Consider the following 8,600-nt stretch of genomic DNA (forward strand, 5'->3'; position numbering starts at 1 on the left):
TCAACTTTATTAAATGTTAAAATTAGACAAATGTATGCTCATGTCCATGGTTTATACCTCAATGTTCATGTGCATGTGTTTTCTGTGTTATCCTTTTGTCATTCATCTTAATATCTTCTAGGGTGGAGTAAGTTTTCATTATATGTTACTTTGCATCGATATTTTTCTGGAAATTTGTTGTCTTTCTTTTCTGTTGGTAGATTTTCGAATTGAATCTTTGCTACTTCTTGTCTTTTTTATTTTTTTAGGTAACTGACCTGCACCGACACAAGATTGATCATATTACAATTCCTTTCCCAAGGGTGAGTTAGATTGAGAGGCTCCCCTTTCCCAAAGATTGCCAAATTCTTCTCTAAGTAAATCTCACTCTTTATCTACAATATCTCCCCAACCTAATAGCCCAGACAACTTCTAACACAAGTCTTTCTTATTGGAGGCTTATCTAAATGCTTATCTAGTTATCTTATTGGAGGCTTATCTAAACACAAGTCTTGACCACCATTTTTTGTTAATTCTGCTGGTTTATTTTCTATCCATTTAATAGTCTCTAGTTCAAGAGATTCTAGTGTTGTTTTTAATTTAAAAATCAGATTCTAAAATGGTACCCACTAACTAATTGGGTTTGGATCAAAGACAAGATTTTAGCTTGGGTTATGGCAATTTTGTTATGGCAATTAAATCTAACCTATACATATGGAAATAATGAAAAAAATTTGACTAAATGAAAAATTTAATCTATACATATAATGAAAAATCTAATCTATACATATAAAAGCTTACCTAACCATCTATCAATACCAAGTCAAAAAATTCAAACAACACACAATAAGTTTTCTTCCTTATATCACCGCAGCACACAAACAAATTTTCCAGAACCTACTTCTCTAATACACACAAGTTTTCAACCTTCCGTTATCACCGCAGCACACAATTTTAATCTCAGAACCTACTTCTCTATGGATGAATATTTAAGATATTCAAACTCCTCTAACATTTTTAAGATATTAATAATAAGAGTTAAAAGAAAAAATTTCGTACCTCTTACAAATTAACTTTACAATGCTCCTTGCCAATTCGATCCCCAACCTAAAGAATATAATCAATACTTAAAAGATTAATACAAAATTAAAATTTGTCAATAGATATTAAAAAAGCCTTTGAAATCCAAAATTTATCTAGGGGATGCAAGAGTATATTCAGTATATACTCTGGCTGAAATTACAGAGAGAAATTGAAAGGGTAAAGGCTGAACTGAAATTTAGAAGTGATAACCAAAATCTAGGCAAAGTAAATGAGAAATGACCAGCAGGGAAAATGAGTTCATCAAGCGTAGCTAATGAGTGAAAATGAGAAATAACCAACAGAATATAAGCAGTAAAAAAAAGAACTTAGAAGTGATATTCTTTCAAGGCAAAGTAAATGAGACATAAATTCATCAAGCGTAGCTAAAAATGAGAAATAACCAGCAGAATATAAGCACTAAAAAAGAGAGCTTAGAAGTGATATTCTTTTTAGGCAAAGTACAGATATAAAGATTGTAAGAACCCAAACTATAAAAATTGGGAGCTAATATTCTTTCAAAACATCAATTAGGATCAAAATTTTATATGCATTGTTAACGTTCATTAATATGGATTCATATTTCCAATCAAACTTGTATGTTTCAATCTAATCCATGCAACTTTGAAAAACTGAAAAGGAAACTAATTTTAATAATTGGCAAAAGACATGCATGATAGTGTGATGATCTTTTAGCAACTACAGAAGTCTTGTGTTGTGAATGGCTCTTGTTATACATGTCATCTGTCTTAACTAGTCCAAACTTGCTTAACCCCGACTAGCAATTACTTGTTTATCATTTATGATTGACAAGAGCCATACAACATTTAATAGATAACTACTTAGCATTTTTTGAGATCTAAAATCTGACCTGATCTTTAAATCAATCAAAGTATCTTGTCTCAAGAACAGTTCAAAATAGCAATCAAAATATGATCTTTAAACATAAACTGGTAAATGCACAAATAAAAACTCAAAATAAACTGGTAAAGTTGATAAATGAACTCAAGAACAGTTCATCAACACTTGTTTTTTTCCCCCAAAAGTACATCAACAAAAGTACTTACTACTTCTAAATGGAGGGAAGCTTCTTGGTCTCTCGCTCCAATTGCTGACTCAATTATTGAAGAATTTTGCTAAATTAAATAAGCTGAGATAAAATAGTTGCACCACTCCATCACCTCAGGACATATCATCTGTGCCGGAAACAACATAAAAATGAATTATTCCCTTCGCTCATTCACTTGTATCAGCATACATAAAATAATTTCTATTTAAGAAAGCCACTGTGTGGAATAATTAGAGTAAACATATCTTTCTAGTGTTGTTAGAAAGCTGGCTTATAAAGTTAGTTATGGTAGTTATATCCTACACATAGTATAAATGTTCCAGCTGTCTTATAAAGCTAGTTGGGTATTGTGAGGAAGAAAAAAAACTCAAGAGAAGAAGAGTGAAAACAGAGAAAAAAAGCTGAGATGTGATATTCATTCTTGCAAGGTTGAGTTCTGTAATGGTGTGTGTTCTTTCTTACTTTCTTTTCTGGTTTTTGCTGTGATCATAAGGTGTTTGTGTGTGTTGTTCAATTTTGGTAGTGCAACAACAAACCAGAGTTTACTGTAGTTTAGATAGGAAATAACTTGGCTTAAAATACACACTATATAATGCATAATCCAAATGCAATGACATATGATGCTAAAGCAATTACTGTAGTTTCCACTGTCTTTTTACTAATTTTCTTGTATTTTTAATACTTGAATGGAGAAAAAGAGAAAATCTGGTATAAAGAACTTCAATCTTGCACATGCCTACTGTTGGGTTTGTTTCACCAAATCCCAACAACTTTAACAATTTCATTTAAACCTCCAATTGTTTTCAAACAGTTCTTTTTTTTTTTTTTGGGCAACTAATTCAAATAAGGCTAAGGCCCATATATATAAATATAAATAAGCTTCTTCTCATTAAAAAAATACAGACAAGTGAGAAGATTTTCAGCTGAAGAAATATTTTGTCAAGGGCTTTAGAGAGAGAGAAAAGAGTACGAGAGAGAAAGAGTATTGGGTTTCTAGGTTTTGTAATAAGCCTCACTACTGTTAGAAAGTGTTGTGCTTGGTTTGAGTGTTGAGAGAAAGCACTTGTGAGATTGTTTAAGAGATATGATGCCATTACTCGACTGTGATATGTACTCTTACTGTTGTTGAATAATAAATCTAAGATAGATATTCTTAAACTGGATGTAAACCAAAATATCTTAGTTGAATCAGTATAAAACTCTTTGTTCTTTCTTTGTTTTATTTTTCTGTTAAGTCTTCTATGTGTTTGTTAATATTACTCTGATATTGTTATTAAGTAACAAAGTTTCAGGATCTTGAAACTGGAAAACAAAGGGTTTTCCTTCAAAATCAGACACAGGTTTCATGATCAAGGATAGAAGATCAAGATTCTAACATTTATGCAGCAAGAAAGTCCAAGAATGAAGTGGATGAGGAAAACCAAGTAATCATTCTGCTAAGATCTTTACCAATAGCCTATCAAGAGGTGAAAGCTGCCATAAAATATGGCAGAGATGTGATCTCCTTTGATGATTACTTACAGTCACTAAATCATCAAGGAGAGGTATATGGAAATGACAAGAACTTGATTTTTAATTCCAATATGCTAATTTCTTTGTTTTTTTTCCTCTTGTTTAGCTAATTTCTAATTAAATGAACCTGTTGATTCTAAACTTGCAGACTTTTAATGCACACAGTGAAAAGAAAGAGCTTGCTAGAATAATTGATTTTCCAACATTTTTAAGTTAAAGATAACTTCAAGCCATGCAATCTACCACATGTGACCATATCAAGCTTAATTTCACTCTCAATGAACTATGAGAAAATATAATCAGCCTGGACATATAACGGTTAGGAAATGCCTCAAGTGACCATCTTCCAGTAGGGCAGTTTTTGCCAATGGGAGACCTGTCACGCTACTTTCTGCCAAAAGTGAGATTTCCTTTCGCATATATGATTTCTTTCCAACTTTCTCTATCTGTTTACATTTAGAATACTATGCTAAACATGTTTATCTTCTGGTTTCGAAGATAAACACGTAGTTTCACTGGTTTACTTGATGGTGAATTATGATTCATGCTGGTATGCTATGACATAAGTTAAACTATCATGTTTGCCGATGTTTATAGTCAAAAAACATTTGCTATAAAGCTTCCTCTAGGCTTAGAATTCTAAGCACTGTAACTAAATCTTCCAAACATAAAGGTAAATAAGAGAATGAAGCCAAAGAAACTGCACCAAATTATCAGCATCATCAAACACACTTTTTATCTTTGAAATCTTCTGTTTTTTTCTGCTATGCAAAACCGTACAAATTCCACCAGACAAACACAGAAATAGAAACAAACAAAAACTCAGAAAAACAAAATGGAATACATATGGGGACAATACTAAATTCATGTAGATGGATGCATCTTTGGCAAAAGATAATTTATGAGCAATAGTAAAGCTGGAAATTATAGTATAAAAATAATTGATAAGTTAAAAACCTGGCACATATTTGTATGTGTTCATGCAAATGTTATAAGAAACCTATTTATATAAATTAAAGTTGATGGTACCGTACTAAAAGAAAGTATATTTGCATATGTTGTAAGAAATGTGCTTGAATTCAATCTGAATATAATGCAGAAAACATGTAGATAGCTTGCCATTATTCTATCACTTTTATAACAAATACATATATAGATACATATGAGAACAAAATATTTTCATTTATCAAAGAAACAAGCAATCCATAGCATCTAAACAAGAAATATACATAAATATGCACCTACCAAAAAAAAAAATCTGGTTTATTTTAATGGAACATTAGCAGCAATAGCTAGTTTGAATGAGAACCTTTTTCATAGCACAAATCCTATAATTTGTAGATACCTGGAGGTTTCAGAATGCCTTTTTTATTAAAGAACTACATAAAAAGAGATCAATTACCAAAAATATAGTTACCAAAAATTACATGAACCGCTTGCCAAAATACTCAGACTAGCAGAAGTGGATGGATGGGAGACCTAAGGGCTTTCTGCAAAAGATTAGTGTTGTTGTTCTTGCTACTTCAGTGTACTACATTTGGTCTAATAGGAACTGGTGTATATTTGAGTCTTATTCTTGTACTATTTCGAAACTGAGTTATATGATTCTCTTGGAGCTTAAAGCCAAATTTCTTGATATTAGGAGTTCTAAGCTTAAGGCTGGTGAGAAGAGTATGGTTGACTCTATTCAAATGTTGTAATGTTGTTCTGTTTTGTTGTTGCTGAAACAGTCAGTTTGTAAGGTGGTTTGTTTTTGTAGAATATATTTCTCTTCTTATCAAAAAAAAAAAATTACATGAACCTGTCAAGGGACAACAAAAAGCTTCTCCTTATGAATAATACAGGTACCTATTTATTACAAGCTAAATTAGAAAGGTTGTTAGCCAAAAACATAGAAGGATATATGGAAAGAAGTGTTACTATCATATTCCACCACTTCAAAGTCTCAAACAAGTCAAAGCACACATTCTAAAACAATGCCTCATTTCTCATTTCAAACTAGAAACCCCCACTTTTTCTTGTTTTTTTCAATAACTTTTATGATGCGATGTTTATTTTACACATAAGATTATCAATGCAATTTTCAAACATGCTCAATTATTTTCTTTTATATCTTACCTATATAATAAATGGCTATTTAACAGTAATTGTTGTGTTTTTTTTCAAAAACAAACTGTTAGTTTTAACGGAACCTGTCAAATGCTAACAACACTCTTGAAGAGATGCAATGGTAACTAATTAGTGAATCATTGTCTATTTTGGTTCACAACTTCTCACTGTTGAAGAGATGAAATAGTAACTAATCAGTGAAGTATTGTCTATTTTGGTTCAAAACTTGGCAACTTTTGAGTGAAGCATTGCCTATTTTTCTTGTCCTGTTAAAATGTCAAATACCATTTGAAAAAACTACAAAATAGCACTCCAATTTTCATCTAAACAGATACAACACAAAATTGTTCCAAATTGCATGAAAATGTACAATATTTGCATGAGTAAAAAATATGGTTAAAGGTACAATGCCTTGATGATCAAAATAAGTAAAATTTTATGAGCGCAAACTAAGATTCAACTTAAACCCACATTGTTAAGATCTTTTAGGAATTCTTGAAGCAAAGCATGGCTAATAATAAGCTTAACACAAAAATAACCAACCACACTCCCAATTTTTTCATATTCTGTTTCTGAAATGAGTTTAATGTATTATTAGAAAATTGTAAGTTGAAATGAGTTCATTAAGTTCTACAGCATCTGCCAGCAAAAATTCATTTTTTATATGCTTGTTTCTAAAATGAGTTCAATGAGTTCTATGCTTGTTTTTATTTTTTATTTTTGAGAAATTGGGACTAAAATTATCTACCCTTGATCTGTGAAATAATATTGTACAATTATTATTTTTTAAGCGGCAATGTATTATTAGAAAATTGAAGCCAAACAAAGTCAAAAGGCAAAAATGAATAGAGATTTTAAGTGTGTACTCGTATAGTTTGATAGAATTTTTAATAGATGGACAAGAAATGATTGTCTCAAATTTTAAGGAAACTGATTCCACTAATTGATGATATGTATTATGTATTCCTTTTTGAGTCTTCATTACAACTACAAGACAAGAAGTGATTTGAGTCCCACATTAGAGAAGTTCATGCTCATTTCAGGTGTTATCATAAACAAGTGATGTGATTATAATGTTCTCAACTTATTCACATTAAGTAATCACAAAAGAAGAACAATCATGTCAATCATAGTTTCAAAACTTTGTCTAATGTTGGGTTTAATGAAATAACTTCTCGTTAATTTATAATTATGAATTAATTAACAGTCCAACAAGCTCATGTTAATGTAGTTGTCAATGTTATCTAAAGACGAATATAAGGTAGATATTGAGGCATAAGATTGAAACAACACTCTTCTTGTTTTCTATCATTTACCACTATATAATTATTCTAGTATATATATATATATAAGTAGATGCCAATTGTTCTAGGCTCATAGTTTTTGGGAGGTATCCCCTTTGTAGCAGTCATTTTAGCTTCGGATAAAAAAAAAACACATAAAGCACACATATGCTTCCATAGGGATGAAGTAAGTGGTTCCATAACAGTGACAAATAAGGACTTTATCTACCAAATCATAATACAAGCAGTACATGAAACAAAATTTAAGCTGGGAAACCTAGAAAAATTTAAGCTGAAACAAAAATCAAGTTTAAAAATTTCTTACTGATGTGTCTCCAAGTAATTTGCGTTGTTCTTTGAGGTATTTTGCTAAGCTAGACTCAATCTCCTTATCCTCTTTAGATAATGGACCTATTAACCTATAAAAGATAAAATGGTTACACTAGATCATACTTTAAAACAAGATTTTAATATATATATATATATATCAAATACACACCAGAACTTAGCAAATGACGAAGTTGATCTGAGATGGAAAAAGACCCTTCTTTGCAAACTTGCAAATGTTCTCCTCAACCTAACAGCATCATACTGAAAATAAGCTTGTTAATAAGCTTGTCACGAGAGATTTAGGGAATGAGATGAGGGAGAGTAGTGAGGGAAATGTCAAAGATTATATTTATATATATATATTCAGAAAACATGGCTCGTGAATGCAGTGATTCTCAAGAAAAATATAGCCAAAATTTCAAATAAAAAATTATAGAGAAGCATACTTTACCATATATCTTGAGATTTAAGCTGGCTCCATTTTTTTTTCTTAGTCAAGGCTCCAGTAGGAGGTCGGTCCAAGAAAGGAAGTGGTTCAGTCCGAGAGAGGAGGAGGAGGAGGTGGTGAGAAGGTTGAGTCTTTACCAGATAAGCTTGAGTTTTACTTGTTTCTTGACAGGGGATTTGATTTCGTTACTCGTTGCCCACCCACCTTAGAGAAGTGTAACTCACTCCTACCGGCTTGTTGATATCCAATTGATCTACATTCTCCTGCGCTCTATTATCACATGCACCAAAATTCTCAGGAAAATGAGACACGGGAAATGGGTATAGCAGGAAGAGAAAGAGAGAAGGAAAATGAGACACGGGAAATGGGTATACCAGGAAGAGAAAGAGAGAAGGAAAATGAGACGCGGGAAAAGGGGAGTCTACTGTAGAAAAGACTTAGGCATATTTGGCGCTTTTTTATTTTCACTTGCCGCGTGTGAAACTTTACTAATATACAATAATAATTTTTTAATAGTCTTATAATCATGTGTTATTGAAAGGGGGTTTTGTTGTAGTGCATCCATCTGATATGATGCTAGGAGGCGCTACATACCATTCGACCTCTGGCCTAAGGCCATCGCGAGGTCGGGCTTTAGGTTGGATTTCTGGGGGTGCAATATTTACAGGTTGGGAATTCGTAGAAGGGTCCTCGGTGTGAGGGGCAGGCTGGTTAGAAGAAGGGTTGGCTGTTTTCTTCTTTCTACGAGCAGTATACTTCATGCGACCCATGTTCAGTTGACTGGTCAGAG

At 32.0% G+C, this 8,600-nt stretch overlaps 1 long non-coding RNA gene across 1 annotated transcript; it reads right to left on the reverse strand.

The window, feature by feature from the left end:
- Positions 1-729: 729 nt before the first annotated feature.
- On the reverse strand, positions 730-8,207 carry LOC133801791 (uncharacterized). Its single transcript, XR_009876979.1, has 5 exons — positions 7,814-8,207; positions 7,532-7,623; positions 7,358-7,451; positions 2,127-2,255; positions 730-1,086 (listed from the first exon to the last, which is right to left on the reverse strand). It is a non-coding gene; the product is annotated as an uncharacterized LOC133801791 (long non-coding RNA).
- Between the last annotated feature and the right edge of the window lie 393 nt (positions 8,208-8,600).

This window comes from Humulus lupulus, chromosome 9 (assembly GCF_963169125.1).
Source record: "Humulus lupulus chromosome 9, drHumLupu1.1, whole genome shotgun sequence".
NCBI lineage: Eukaryota > Viridiplantae > Streptophyta > Magnoliopsida > Rosales > Cannabaceae > Humulus > Humulus lupulus.